Genomic DNA, 15,416 nt, shown 5'->3' on the forward strand with positions numbered 1-15,416 from the left:
AAATCCCCAGGAATACTTATTAAAAAGCCCATATTGGAGCCCAAGCTAGAAACAACGACTCAAGGCATCCAGGTGTGGTGAAGAAATCTAAATGTTTAACAAGGTCTCCCAAGAGTTTCTCCCCCGCCGCAGTGGAAGGTAGAGAGCGCTGAGGCGGAATTTAGGAGATAGTGGGGTCCCTGCCCAAGCCTGCCCCTCTCCTCCTCCGGGCCTCCAGCTGAGCTGGCACCTGGGGCAGAACCCCCCTGGCCCCACCCGGTGCCCCCAGGACTCCCCCACCAGGCCTTAGCGGCAACAGGCCGAGGCCAGGTGACTGCCCCCCAGCAGCACCGGACCCAGCAGCGGGCCAGCACCAGAGAGCCTGGAGGCAGTGAGTCCTGGAGCCGGAGGCACGAACTCCCTGAGGGTGGGTGGCAGAGCTCCCTCGGGTGGCTTGGATCCCGGGACCACTGTCCCCAGCGCTGCCGAGGGGCAAGCGCGCTTAGAAGAGACAGCACAGGTCCCCTGTGTCCCCCGATCCGGGAATGAAGTACCATGGCCTGGCTGGTCCCTGTGTATCCGTGGTCCCGAGAATGGAAGGACCGTCACGTGGATCATCCCTGTGCGTCCCTGGACAAAGGAATGGAAGGGGCACGCGTCCCTGCGCATCCCGGGGCTGGGGAACAGAAAGACCATTTCACTTCCACACAGCTGGATCCAGCACAGGGAACTTCATGAAGCTGGTGTTACAAGGAGAGACACTGGGTGTCCTTTAAGAACCTTGCCCAAGGTGGGCGCTGGGAGGCTCAGTTGGTTGAGCTTCTGACCCTTGGTTTCGGCTCAGGTCAGGGTCTCAGGGTGCTGAGGTCAGGCTCCAGCTCAGCCGGCAGTCTGCTTGCCATTCTCACTCCCTCTGCCACCTCCCCGTCTCGAATAAATACATAAATCTTTAAAGAAAAGACACTTGTCCAGGGACGAGATGGGAACAGTGTTGTTTTCCATGCCTGGGCAGGAAGAGCCATGAGTATGTTTTTACTTGATGCCCCCCAGGGAAGAGGCAGGTCCACGAGTTGTGTTAGAGCAAATAGAGGGAGGGTACCTGTGGCACCTGAGACCTGTGGAGATGGGCACGTGACCACCTCTGTGACCACCTCTAACCACAGGTGTGGCCTCAGACGTTGCACGTAGAACATTTGGACGTTTGTAGACATGAGCACTGCAAGGTCCATGCATTCTAGCCTCGTCACCATTTCTCTCTGGCTTGGACCGTGTGACCTGGGACAAGTCATTCAGTGCTCTTGAGCCTCCAGCCACAGTCCCCTCATCCGTATTCAGGCCATCATACTAGTCCCCAACTCCTCACTCTGCATGAGGCCCACGGGACCTGACACATGCGGGAGACTTCCAACAGCACGTGGACATGGCATGAGGAACGTGATCACTGTCCTTCGTTCCTCATGCAGCCCAGATGGCTGGTGGCCTTCATGGGGCAGCGTATCTTTCCCAGGAGAAAGCCACTTGGCGTGACATCGCAGGACGGGGGCCAGGCTGATGTTGGCTGGAGTGCACGTGTGCTGAGTGGAGAGGAACGAAGGGTTGTGGATTCACACCCTGTGGAGGCAAGGCTGTAGCTAAGATCCCGTGGCTGAAGGTGACCAAGGGTGACTCAGAGCCACATGGACTTTCAGGGTTATTCACCAGACTTGTAAGCACTGCTCCCTGTTTCCTCTGTGGCCCATGTATCTGCAGAAACAGAAGATAGCCCACATGAGACTGGGAATGGGGTTTCAGGCCAGCACATGGGTGGTGGGTTCTCCTTAAGGCAGGTGCTCTTAGCCTTGGTGAAATTCTAGAGCCAAGCTGCTCAAGAGAACTTCCCACACTGATGGCTGGGGAGCGTGTGAAGTGTAGCGAGGACCCGAATTTTATACATTAATCACTTTGGACCTGAATGTCCCCATGGCTCTAGTGGCTACCCTATTGGACAGCACAGTTCTAGAGGGCTTGGACATTCCATGAACCTTTTGGAAACTGGATGCAGAACTGGACGTGTCCGTGTACTTTTCTAGGAAGTGAGCCCATGGCTTTGCCATCCGCGTCTCAAACCCACTAGAAAGCTCAGGCTCTGCTGCGCTAGGGCTTTAGTGGAGAGTAAGCCAGTTGAGGGAGGTGAGAATGGCCTGGGGTAACCACTGCTGTTCCTCCTCTCTGCTTTTGTCCTGTCCTGAGCCGTGGGTGGCTCCCCCTGACGCCTACACAGAGAACCAGATTGGAATCTGAGACACGGAGGCCCAGAGCCATGGCACCCCACCAGCAGAGGGTCATGGCCGTGGGCCTGGGTTGTGCAATCCAGGCCTGGCTGGAAACGGGCTCCGGCTTTCAAGACTGTGATGCCGCCTGTGAAGCCTTCCGCCAGCACTTCGGGCAGTTGCAGGACAAGGAAGCAGCCGGGCCTCGCCAGGCTTTCCACAGACCCCGGGAGCTCTGCTGTCGAGGGCTGAAGGCAGACACGCACCCCAAGGGCCAAATCCTGGAGCTGCTGGTGTTGGAGCAGTTCTCGGCATCCTGCGCACCGAGGCGGAGAGCCGGCTGAGGCCGCTGGGGCTGCGGCACAGAGGACACGTCGTGTCAGTGAGCAAAGACTTCTGCCCAGAAGCAGCGCTGCCAGAGCAGGGGCGGATGTCACCCTTGGCGTCTTGGGGGTGAGACCCTGGGAAGGAGTGGAGGCAGCTGGCCCTGGGTCACACCTTTGTCTCCGTGCCCTGTTCGGCCCCAGGGTGTCGGCCCCGTCCTTTCGACTTGTGTTCTGCGTGGATCGGTGTATGGCGCACTTCTGCAGGTGTCAGAGCCAGTCCCGTCCTATAACTAACACTCTGTCGTGTCCCCGTAGATACACTGGAGTGGAATTCACAGGGAACACACCCTACCCACACCCATCCTCCAATAACATCAGTATTGTGCTGTGGGGGGTGCCGGCCAGGTCTGGCCACAGCCTGTGTTTGTATACCCAGGAGCTGTCGCAGTGTTACCCTGTCAAAGGGTTGCTTGGTTGTTGTTGTTGTTTAAGGTTTATTTATTTATTTGAGAGAGAGAGAGAGAGAGAGAGAGAATGAGCCCGAGCGGGCGGGGCAGAGGGAGAGAGAGACTCTCAGGCTGACTCCGGGCTAAGTGCAGAGCCTGATGCGGGGCTCGATGTCAGGACCCTGAGATCAAGATCTGAACCAAAACCAAGAGATGCTTACCGCTTGCACCACCCAGGAGCCCCCAAGGGTTGCTTTTTTAAAACAAAGAAAGGCAGCAAGGGGCAGACTGAATGGGGCTCGCACAGCCTAAAATGTGTCCTGTCTGGCTCTTCATAAGAAAATGTTGCCAACCCGAGTCCAGTGGAGCCCAGAACGGATATGAAGGAAAGGGAGGGTAGTCTGTCATGATCGAATGAGCGTGTGAACACACACGCTGGGGCCTGAAGGCACCGGAAGACCTCAGGAGGTGGTCACGTGCTCGCGTCTGTGCAGAGACTCACTGTGAAGGCGACAGCCAGCGGCACGGCTGCTCCGTGATTTTCCAAAGTGGCCACACGGGTCAGGAGATCTGCACAGTAAGCGACAGAGTGGTTGCTTGATTTCCAGAGCCGGGCTTTCCTAGAGATTCAAGTGGTGCTAAATCATGCCCAAGTACCTTGTGTCTCTATGAGCAGCAGGGCGAGGTTCTTGCCAGCTCTTTCTCCCTAGATGAAAGTTTGTGCGGGGACACTCCAAAGCTGTGGGGACCTGGAGCAGTTCCGCAGTGGGAATGACCCCTACTCCCGTCTCCGCCTGCTGAGGTCTGATAGCCACCTGCCGTCGCGCCACACCAGCCTTCGGTGGCGGCGCCACTGCCCCCCCACCCCGCCCAGAAGCACCTGGCACAGGGCAGAACCTTTGGCAGAAGGGAGAAAGGGCTTCCCGTTGGGCCGTAGGGGCCCGGCATTGGGTGTCGATAAGGCTGTGCGGTTAGCCTGCCCAAACCAGAGTCTTCCAGAGTTTCCCGCCGCCTCCCCCCCCCCCAGGATAGAATGAATTTATGGTGTTCCCTTCCTTTCTGTCTCCCGGGTTTGGCTTGCTCTGTAGAATTTGATCTGCCTGTGGCCTCACCGTGCACTGCCCAGCGTGGTAGCCTCCAGCCAAGCGTGGCTCTTGAGCGCTAGAAACCTGCTGGTCCAAACGGAGAAGTGCTCCAGGTATAAAATGCTCACCACATTCAGAAGACTGAGTATGGAAGACCAAGTGGCTGAAATGTCTCGTGGATACTCGTTCATACTGATTACATTCTGACAGTGTGATATTTTAGCCCTATTGGGTGTAATCACGCACGTCTTCTTTTTTTATGTGGGTCCTGGAAAATTACAATGACGCGGGCGGCTCCCATTGCTGCCACCGGGCGGTGCCGGTGTAGGCTGGAGAGTGACGGGTTGTGCCATTTCCCCCAGATGGATCGGCAGGAAATGCTGTTGGAGGAGCTGGCACCAGTGGGACCGGCACACGTGCCACCCGACATCCACCTGGAGTCGCCGGCCCTGCAGGTGATGGCGCCTGCCCCGGAGGCCCCGGTGGCGGAGGCCTGGATCCCCCAGGCGGGGCTGCCGGAGCTGGGCTACGGTGCTGCGGGGGATTGCCAGCCCTTCCTGGACCCTGGTAAGGCCAGGGTTTGCTTGCCTTTCTGTGGTTCGTGTTTTGAGAGCTCGAGAGCTCCCCGGGCTTGGGGTTGGGTTAGAAATCCCGAGGAGTGGATGGAAGCGGGGCTCTGTGATGGGGAGGAGGGGGAGGGATGCCGCTCTGGGAATGGCCGGGAACAAAGCGGGGGACATCACGTGGGATCCAAAACCCCTTCAGCTGTTGACCCTGCTCAGGAATCTTTTGACCAAGAATGATATACAGGAAACCCTGGGGAGTATGGATACTCCGGATAAGGTTGATTTCGCCAGGACAGTTTAATTAATGGATCGGTGACATTGTGGGTTCCTTAGTTGCTCTTATGGGCTAGAGCCTCGTTCAAATTGGTACTTTACAAATATACTCGCTTCAGATCCTTGAAGAGGATTTAATCACTTACCAGAGCATAAAGCTAATACATAGCTCATTCGATCGGAACCTACAAGAGCATTACTCCAAGTATAGCAAGCAGCCTATGTGTACCAGGGTCACCTGGGTGCGTTTTCTCCCCCAAGTTCTCCAGGTGAGTCCTATACGCAGTACAGTCTGAAGACCACGGCTCCAGACCCTCCTAGAGTTTATACTAGAATGAGAAAGTCCAGGCAGAGAAAGGCAGCTGGACTTCGTAGCTCTTGTGTCCCTGCGTTTCACTTGCCTTTGGCGACTCTCCTACAGTGCTACCAAGGATCCTTGTCTACCCATCACCACTCTGCTCTCCCCGCCCCCATCAACTTTGGCCCGAGTGTGGCCAGAAACCTCCTTTCTAACTCTCTCAGGCACCTCTTCAACATGTTGGCATTTTTAAGACACTGAAATACGGAGAAAACAAAGAGACATAAAGAATGAATATATCGAGAATACTCCAAGTTACAAAACATTGGTATCTGGTTGATCCATAACCAGCCCAGTGCCTGGGCTTTGAAACCATGCCCCTTTCCACATCTTAACATTTATTCATTCGACCAATAGATCTGAGCACCTATTAAGAACTAGGCACTGCTCCCATATGTAAATAGGACTGTAGGTCCTGTGTGTGATGTAAATAGGACTGGAAAATGCCGTGGGAGTCCATGGGAGGGCTGCCTGACCAGCTCAGTGCAGACAGGGAAGTTGTCCTGGAGGAAGGGAAACCTGTGGGATCAGGGAGAGTAAGCCCGCCGGCTGGTGGAAGTGGGGAGGGGAGAGGGCTCTGGGCAGAAGGCACAGCAGGTGTGGCTCGAGGGGCACAGAGGAGCCCAAGTGGCACTGAAGAGGCTGGAGAGAGAAGCAGCATCCTGGATCATGAACAACCTTGGGAACCATTTGGGAGGTCGCTGCAATCACCACAGGCGAGAGGATGATTTTCTAAACCAGGGTCGTGTTAATGACGATTGAGTGAAAAAAGAGGGACCGATTCAAAAGCTAAGTGACCTGTGTAAAATTCAGGACTTGGTGCTCAGCTGGGCACTGGGTGATGGAGAAGAGAGCATTGAGAACAGAATCTGGGTTTCTGGTTCATGAACTGGTTAGATGACAAGGTTATTCACAAAACACAAGTAGAGAGTCAGATTTGGGGGGTCAAAGTGAGTTTCGATTTCAACATGAGGAATTTGAGATGCTTCTGGGTCTCCAGGTGGAAAGGGCCAATGTGGAATCAGAGCTCAGGAGAGAGATGGGGGTTTGGGATAGAGATGTGCAAGCCAAAAGCTTATAGAAGGTGATAGAAGCTTCTAGGATGGTCGACATCTTTTGGGGATTGTGTAGAATAAGAAAGCACGAGGTCCTCTGGGCAGAGCCTGGGAGAGAACATGTCAGAAATGACCATTTTAAGTGAATTCAAAGCTCTGTCAAACCTTCAGTTACCTTGTCTGGCTTCCCTGCTTTCCAGGGTCCTCTCTGGCCACCTGAAAACACATCTCCTAGATGCTTTGACCCATATGCCCTTGAAGCTAACAGATAATTCTCACTCTGGTGCTTACCTCTGGCTTCCCCCCCCCCATTTCTTCTGGTTTCCATTCAGAGTGCCATCTCTCTTCTCCAGGTGCCTGGCCGACTATGGGGGAGGGCACAGGTGGGACTCCATGCTCTCCTTGGACAGAAAGGTTTGGTCCTTGCACACCTAACACTAGGACTGTACGTTGTCTATGCGGTGCCGTTAAGTCCCATGGAATTCAACTCCTACCAATACAGTCTGCCTGCTTGGCGACTACTTTGTGCCCCGTTCTACATTTAATCCATTTGTCCAGATACCGTATTTTGTAGCTTACTCTAACGAGTCCCAGGGATGTAGAAGACATGGACTCTGTCTTGTTTTTAATTGAGGTGACAGAGTGGGTGCATGGCTGGCTCATGCAGATGGGAGAACATGCAGCTCTTGGTCTCAGGGTCATGAGTTCGAGCCCACGTTTGGTGTAGAGCCTACTTAAAAAAAAGTAGAGGTGACAGAGGAAAAACCCACAAGTACATACGTGTATCTACTATGGTCAAAGTCAAACTATATAAAATATTGTTATTTATATTCCAATCTTTGCCTTACCTACATCTCTGCTCTGTCATCAAGGTTTTTAAAATCTGTGTTTTGTGTGTTTGCCTGCAACCAGGGGCAGAACCCAGCCAGTCATATTTATTTATTTATTTTTAAAGATTTTATTTAGGGGCGCCTGGGTGGCTCAGCCATTAAGCGTCTGCCTTCGGCTCAGGTCACGATCCCAGCGTCCTGGGATCAAGCCCCGCATTGGGCTCCCTGCTTGGCGCGAAGCTTGCTTCTCCCTCTCCCACTCCCCTTGTTTGTGTTCCCTCTCTCGTTGGCTCTCTCTGTCAAATAAATAAATAAAATCTTTAAAAATAAATAAATAAATAAATAAATAAATAAAATCTTTATTTTTATTTATTTATTTGGGGCAGGGAGAGAATCTGAAGCAGACTCTACACTGAGCACAGAGCCCAACTTGGGGCTCAATCCCACAGCCTTGAGATCATGACCTGAACCTAATCCAAGAGTCAGACACAACTGACTGAGCCACCCAGGCGCCCCAGCCAGTCACATTTAAATATAAAACTTTCTGCATGTGCACCACCACTCGCCATGCTAATTTGCGCCAAGTACCAAGATCACATATGATGCCCGGCGGCAATATTGCTCTTGACTGTAATACTTTGCTCTGGAAAGCTCTGGAAGGTCCAGTATATTCAACAAGATATAGGATGAATTCAACGAATAAAATACACCTCAAAGGAACAAAGGCAACGACCCCTTTCTCATCACTGTTTAAGGTGATATAATATGCTCCATCCTGCTGACTGAGAGGACCTCAGAGCTACTACCCCCTGATCACCAAAATCCCATCCTGCTTACCGCTTGGAGGGGGGTCTGAGAGATCTGGGGGCTGAGCAAGGAAAAAGAATGACCAGGAGGTGGCAGTAGCACGCACAAGGTTTGTGGCAACCGCCAGGTTGGCTTGCAGGCAAAGGCCCCAGTCAGAAGGCGAGGGAGGACAAGGGAACTCCCCAGGAAGCAAGGGCTCACAGAGGGGCCTTCTGTATCTCGTGATCTTATAGCCCAGTAGCACACCGGGCAGTTGACGGGCCAGAGAATTCTGAAAGGCAGCCGAGGCGTGGGGTTATACAACCACAAGGCTCCATCTGTTCAATGGCTGGCAGATGGGGGGTGAAGTTTCCTGGGATGTGCAAAGTAGGTGGGATCTAAATGGCTAACAGTGTGCTTCTGGGGTTAATTTTAACTTTTTAAAAAATTTTATTTATTCGAGAGAGACAGTACGTGAGAGAGAGTGAGCACGAGCAGGGGGAAGGGCAGAGGGAGAGGGAGAAGCAGGTTCCCCGCTGAGCAGGGAGCCTGAGGACCCTGAGATCATGACCTGAGCCCGAGACAGATGCTTAACTGACAGAGTCACCCAGGTGCCCCTGGGGGCTAATGTTTAAATCACTGGATGTGTGAGAGTTTGACTTTGGTACCAGCGGCAGGCTTCTGAGCTAAGGAATCTCAGCTTGCGGGCAAGAAAGTGTAGGGGCCAATACAAGAGGGCACGTTCGTGCACTTAGGCTCATTTCTAGAACAACCCGTCTGGTGGTTGGTTATGTGGTAATCCAGACTGGCTGGTGATGAGGATGAAGAGAGAAGACTCACCAACAGAAGTAGGCATAGAGCCATGACTTCTGACTGCCCATCAGTGTTGACCAACTTGCCCTGGAGCCAAGGCTGTAAAACACAGGGAGCATCCTTCTACGGGCATGTGTTGGCAGGACACATTTCTAGAATAGGAACAGCTGGTCAGTGATCATATACATGTAAAACTTTAACAGATAGGGTCGAATGTCCTCCATAATGATTGTGTCCATTTACGCTCCCAGCACAACACAGGAGAGAGCTAGTTTCCGCTTGCTTTCGCTCACCAGCTTTGTCTTGTGACGAGCACCATGGCTGTTTTCCCCATGTTAGCAGACGGAAGGCGGGCTGCTCCCTATGCACACCTTTTTACCAAGCATCAAGTTCATTCAGCATTCCTGATGGTATTCTATGGGACGCGTGAGAGTAGAGGATGGAACTGAGGTCAGAAGGGTGGGGGACGGGCCGGAAGGGGTGGTGAGTGGCCTTAGCTGGCAGGAGTTAAGGAGCCGGCCTTGCTCTTCCCTCACATGCAGTCAGTAAGCCAGTGTTTCCCGGTTTGAGTAAGCCCGCGCTGTAGGCAGAGTGACTTCGCGCTCTGGCTTTCACCTAAATCCACTCGCAAAATGATGTGGAACTCAGTCCGTGCACTGACTGCACCCCAGGATTGGAAGACAGTGGGATCTTCCTCTCCCCTCGTTTGGGTTTTGTTCTTTTTTTTTAAATTAAATTTTATTTCAATTCAATGAAGTACCATAGAGTGTATTATTAGTTTCAGAGGTAGAATTTCGTGATTCATCAGTTGCCTAGAACACCCAGTGCTCATTCCATCAAGTGCCCTCCTTAATGCCCATCACCCAGTTACCCCGTCCCCCCACCCACCTCCCGTCCAGCAACCCTCAGTTTGTTCCCTAGAGTTAAGAGTCTCTTACGGTTTGTTTCCCTCTCTGATTTCATCTTATTTTATTTTTTCCTCCCTTCCCCTAGGGTCCTCTGGTTTGTTTCTTAAGTTTCACATAGGAGTGAAATCATACGGTATTTGTCTTTCTCTGATTGACTTATTTTGCTCAGCATAATACCCTCTAGTTCCATCCACTTGGGTTTTGTTCTTATCCTAAAAAACAAAAGCAAAACAAAACAAAAGTGATGTATCAGAGGCTCCTGGTGAGGCAACGGTGAGAAGGAAATAGATAGCGATCTAAAGGCCACATGGCCAGGAAGCAGCCCAGACTCGGGAGAAACCCGTGGCCACTCCATGCACCCCTCCTCCCGTCTCTCCTCTGGCCAGGAGAGCCAAGACCAAAGACTGACCCAGGGTGCCCAGCAGAGCACAGAGAAGAGCCACAGTGCAAGGAACTGCAGGATTCCAAGGAAGTGAAAGAACAGTTCTAAGACCCCAAAATAGGTGGGTGAGGGTTCGTCAGGCGCTCGGGAAGAAAGAGAGGTTCGACCTTAATCCCGGGGTCAAGAGGTTCGGGGTGCCACTTGGGAGATTCTGTCTTCCCGCAGGCTGTTGAAGATCTCAGTCCCCATCTCCATTCTCCTTGGAACATGGTGACATGTGCAATTTCCATTCCTTCCCTCAAATTTTGATAACGGGGAGTGGAGGGTGGGGGAGAAAATGAAAAAAAGACGTCAAAGCAGAAAAAACTAGAGAGTGTGCATCCACTTTCTGTGTCTTTAGATGGAAATGTGCTTCTTGGTCCTAATTCATCCAAATTCTCTGAATGGTTAACGAATCCATTGGGAAACGCGGCAGAACAGCTACCCAGGGATGGCACAGTGCCTGTCGGCCATCAGAACCTCTCTCTACAAGAGACAGCTGGGAGCTCCAGGCGGGAAAGACCGCTCAGCCCCACGGCCCAGGAGCAAAACGGTCCCAGACAGAAGCCATGCCAGTGTATGCGGTGAGGGAAATGTTTTGCTAAAAGGAAGCCACTTAATAAGCCCATGCAGGGGCGCCTGGGTGGCTCAGTCCTTAAGCGTCTGCCTTTGGCTCAGGGCGTGATCCCAGCATTCTGGGATCGAGCCCCGCATCAGGTTCCTCCGCTGGGAGCCTGCTTCTTCCTCTCCCACTCCCCCTGTTTGTGTTCCCTCTCTTGCTGGCTGTCTCTCTCTCTGTCAAATAAATAAATAAAATCTTTAAAAAAAATAAGCCCATGCAAATTCGCTCGAGACAGAGCTCCCTCACGAGTGCCTGGAACGTGGGAAAAGATTCCTTCATAAATCAGACCTCTTTAGGCACCATCGATTTCACAGAGAGGAGACACCCTAGGAACGCTCTGTGTGTAAAAAGCGACGCACTCAGGGGTCCCACCTCATAGTGCACCGGAGAGCCTATCCCCAGCAAGAAACGAGCCAGTGCCTTGACTATAAGAAAAGGTTTTGTGATAGATCAAGTGTTATGAGACATCAGAAGATCCACGCAGGAGGAAAGCCCCCCAAATGTCTCAGCTGTGGGAAAAGTTTTCGTCGGCAGAGGGGTCTCACTTTGCACGAGAAAACGCACACTGAAGAGAGACCGTTTATCTGTGAGTATTGTGGGAAAAGCTATAGACAGAGATCAAGCTTGGTTAATCATTTAAAAAAACACAGAAAGGAGAGTCCCTGGAAGTGTAGTCATTGTTTAACGAGCTCGTAAAGCAAGCAGGCATTTGTCTGCACCGAGCTGCTCACTTGAGAGAAGAATCCTGTGACAAATGGTTGAGGGAAAACAGCTCCTACCCACATCAATCCACGCTCATTCATAAAACCGTCACCTGCACGAGGCTGTGTCGGAAGAACCGTTTTGCTGGAGCTTATTGCTAAGAACGGCTTGGTGTTTTACTATGTTTCAAACCCATCTTCCAAGGCCTGCAAATTCTAGAGTATTCGCGGACTCTTATCACTGTCCCAGATCTGTTTACTTGTTATGATGAAAATGTCTTTGTCCCACGCCAACCCCGGCATAGATGTACATGAGAAGCCTTCCTTTCAGACTTAGGGCCAGTATCCCAGTAAATAGGGATGCGCCCCCATTGACTTGTATCTGTGCAATATTTGAGTTACGTGGAAATGTATATGCTCGGGGGACCCCTGGGTGGCTCAGTTGGTTAAGGGTCTGCCTTTGGCTCAGGTCATGATCCCAGGGTCCTGGGATGGAGCCCTGCGTTGGGCTCTCTGCTCGGCGGGGGAGCCCGCTTCTCCCTCTGCCTGCTGCTCCCCCTGCTTGTGCTCTCTTGCTCTGTCAACTAAATAAATAAAATCTTTTAAAAAATGTATACACTCTTCCTGTTTTGTCCCCACTAACTGGTTGTCAGAGCAACACGCAGATGCCTCCCTAACAGTGGCAAAGGGCACTTCCCTTGACTCCCAGGTACATCACGTGTCACGGTCACTTTCTCCTGTGCACCCATTGCTATGTTTACGCCTCTTTGGAGCCTTTGACACAATCCATTTTTGAAATGTGGAACAATGGGGCGCCTGGGTGGCACAGCGATTAAGCATCTGCCTTCGGCTTAGCGCGTGATCCCGGCATTATGGGATCGAGCCCCACATCAGGCTCCTCCGCTATGAGCCTGCTTCTTCCTCTCCCACTCCCCCTCCTTGTGTTCCCTCTCTTGCTGGCTGTCTCTATCTCTGTCGAATAAATAAATAAAATCTTAAAAAAAAAGAAATGTGGAACAAGGGGCAGGGAAAACTGTCCAACTCATAAAGTACTACGAATGGTGGGGAACAGTACCCACAGCACAAGTACCAGGAAGAGGGGATGGAATACTTAGCGTGGAGGTCCCACCCAGAGTGACCTTCCAACAGGTACTGTATTTTCTTTCCTCTTTGAAATGTGAAAGCACTGAAGGCAGCAAACTTTACCTGCCATCTAGCTTTGGTCACGTTCCACAGATTGTATGCAAGGTTATTATTTATGATCTTGCAATTGTTCGTTATTACCGTTTTCACCTTATTTCCTCTTTGCCCCAAGAGTTGGGCAATGTTGATATTTTCTTGTCCATTTCTGGTTATAATGCATATTCATTAATAAATGACATTTGTTCTATTGCTGCTCTGAAGTTCATGTAGTTTCTTGAAGACTGACCTCAAGGCTATAGAGAATAAGGGTCCCGTTTGCAGGTCGTGCCCTAGGAGTGCGCCCCGTGATCTACATTTATTCACCTTATCTAAATACTGGCAAAATGTCCTACAGATCCCTTCTCCCACTCTATGGCCTGTGGTCTCACTCGCTCATTAGCGTACCTCGATGAAGAGAAATTCTCGGTTGTGACCTATTTCGATATAACCTTTTCCTCCTTTATTATTAGTGCTGTTTGAATCCTGGTGAAGACGTTTTTTTCCATCCCCAGATCATGAACATATTTTCTACATCTTCCTTTTAAAGTTGTCTCATTTTACCTTACACATCGAGACCACATTTCACCTGGATTTGATTTCTTTTACAGATGGTATGAGATCCACGTCAAGATAACTTGAGAATGGGAGAGTACTTGCCACTTCTGTTTTGTCCTTGGCCTTTGGGTCTTAGGGGAAAAAATGAGACAGTAAGAGAACATTTTTGCCAGCCTGTCACATGGAGGCAAGCAAGAATGTTAAGAATAGCATCCCAGGCAGCAGGGATGTTTCCAGAAAGTCCTGAGGACGGGGGTGCAGAGGGGCTGGAGAGCAAGCTGGAATGTGGGGCAGAGGCCAGGTAATGGTGGGTCTGGTAATCCGTCTGAGGGAGTTGAAACTCACTCTACAGTCCCGGGAAGCCACGGGCTCTAGCTGAGAAGTACAGGTGAGCTGTGCCTTTTAGAAAGCTCCCTTGGACTCCTGGATGGGCATGTGGGGAGACGAGATGTGGGACAGGGAGAGTAGTGAGGACGCTGCTGCAGATGGGAGAGGTGGGCTGAGATCAGGGCGGTGGTGTGTGCACACCAGGCAAGGATTTGAGAGGCGCTGGGAGGCAGAAGCCACAGGCCCCTGTGATTGCCTGGATGTGGGGGGTGTGACAGCCAGATCTGGGTCCTGAGCACCCAGGTGGGGAGACTGGGGGAACCCCTCGTGAAAAGGGAATGCAGGCCCTGTTAGCTTTGCTTCCCTGTTTCCCTGGCCAACAGGTTTAAAATCACTACGTTTAAACTCACTACAATTTTCGATGCTGTCAACCCTGTTTACTCTCCTAGACTGTCTCCTATCCACAGTGATTCATTCCTTTCATAATCCTCAGGGGCCTCTTTTGTTCTTAAGAAAATGATAGGTACTGGGGATGACTGAGTTCCAGTCCTCAGGAAAATCAGTTTAGTAGGAGAAGGCTAAATCTTAAGCAGATAATTTTATGGCAAAGCGGTCAATGCAGCAACAAACAGATACGTACAGGTTAATACTGGAGCAGAGCAGAAGAATCAAGTGGTACGTGTTTAAGTGAAGCTTCAAGATGCATAGAAGCAAGCCTGGCAAAATAGGACAACGCTGAGTTACTGATCCAGTAGTGCCTGAGGCCATCTCTCTCAAATGGGTTTCCACTGGGTGAGACAGCTTTCATAAGCTAGTTTTAGTTGGATTTCTGTTACGTGAATGGAAAGCCTCTGGACTATAACAATATCTAGGCCCTTCCCCAAATGAGCTGGGCACACAGGTATGGCAGGTAGGTCCGAGCAGGAGGGGTGGGGCTGGGGCCTGGGTACAAGGCCAGATGGTGCCAGAGAAGGGGGGGCAGGCCTGAGTGGGGGTTCGCAGCTTATACAGGAGTCAGGCAGCAGGCTGGCAGGATCGGTTTGGGTACATAGAGGGGAATGAATATAATGAGAACTAGATTTGCCTTGTTGGAGGGGCAGATGTGGAAAGGGAGAAGACTAGAATGAACTCTACTATTGCACTGGAACTGGAGGTCTTGCTTTGAACGTTTTGGGCGCTGTGTTAGTTTCCGAGGACTGCTGTAAGAAATGATCAAAACTGGGTGGCTAACAACAAAAATTATTCTCGTACATGTCCAAGGGCCAGAAGTCTGAAATCGAGGTGTCAACAGGGCTGTGCTCCCTCTGAAAACTCTAAAATCCTTCCTTGACTTCCTGGCTTTAGGTGGCTCCTGGCAATTTTAGGCACTCCTTGGCTTCTAGCTGAATAACCCCAATCTCTGCCTCTGTCCTCACATGGCTTTTTCCTCTGTGTGTTCTCCTCCTCTTGTAAGGACACCAGTCTTTGGATTTGAGACCCGCCCTAGCCCAGTATGCGCCCATCTCAATCCCTAACTACTTACAACTTCAAAGACTCCATTTCCAAATAAAGTCATATTCTGTGGTTCTGAGTGGACATGAACTGGGGGGGGGGCACTATTCAATCGTATATATGTATATTACGGTCTGTATGTATGTGTACACACACACACACACACACACACACGTGTCTAGATGTACACATATCCCAGCACTGCCCACTGAGAAAGCCACAACACCCCAATAGCAGCAAGCACACCTATCTTGGTTTCAAAAACACCACAATTTCCACCAAAAAGAACCAGGACTCTTTGGACAAATGGCTGATTCCCCAGCGGGGGCAGGGAAACAAGATGAGTCTGGAACATCTTGTTGTTCCAGAAAGTAAGGAAACACTCAAAGAATGATGGCACAGAAGCCAGTTTGGAGGGGCTCCCGTGGACCAGTTGTGGGACA

The 15,416-nt window shown here is 51.3% G+C and overlaps 1 pseudogene; it reads left to right on the forward strand.

Moving 5' to 3' along the window:
• The first annotated feature begins 2,302 nt into the window (after positions 1–2,302).
• Positions 2,303–10,164, forward strand: LOC123779037 (zinc finger protein 449-like; annotated as a pseudogene).
• The last annotated feature ends 5,252 nt before the right edge of the window (positions 10,165–15,416 follow it).

The sequence above is a fragment of the Ursus americanus genome, chromosome X, assembly GCF_024610735.1.
Source record: "Ursus americanus isolate L20-20 chromosome X, mUrsAme1.1.p, whole genome shotgun sequence".
NCBI classification, from domain to species: Eukaryota; Metazoa; Chordata; class Mammalia; order Carnivora; family Ursidae; genus Ursus; species Ursus americanus.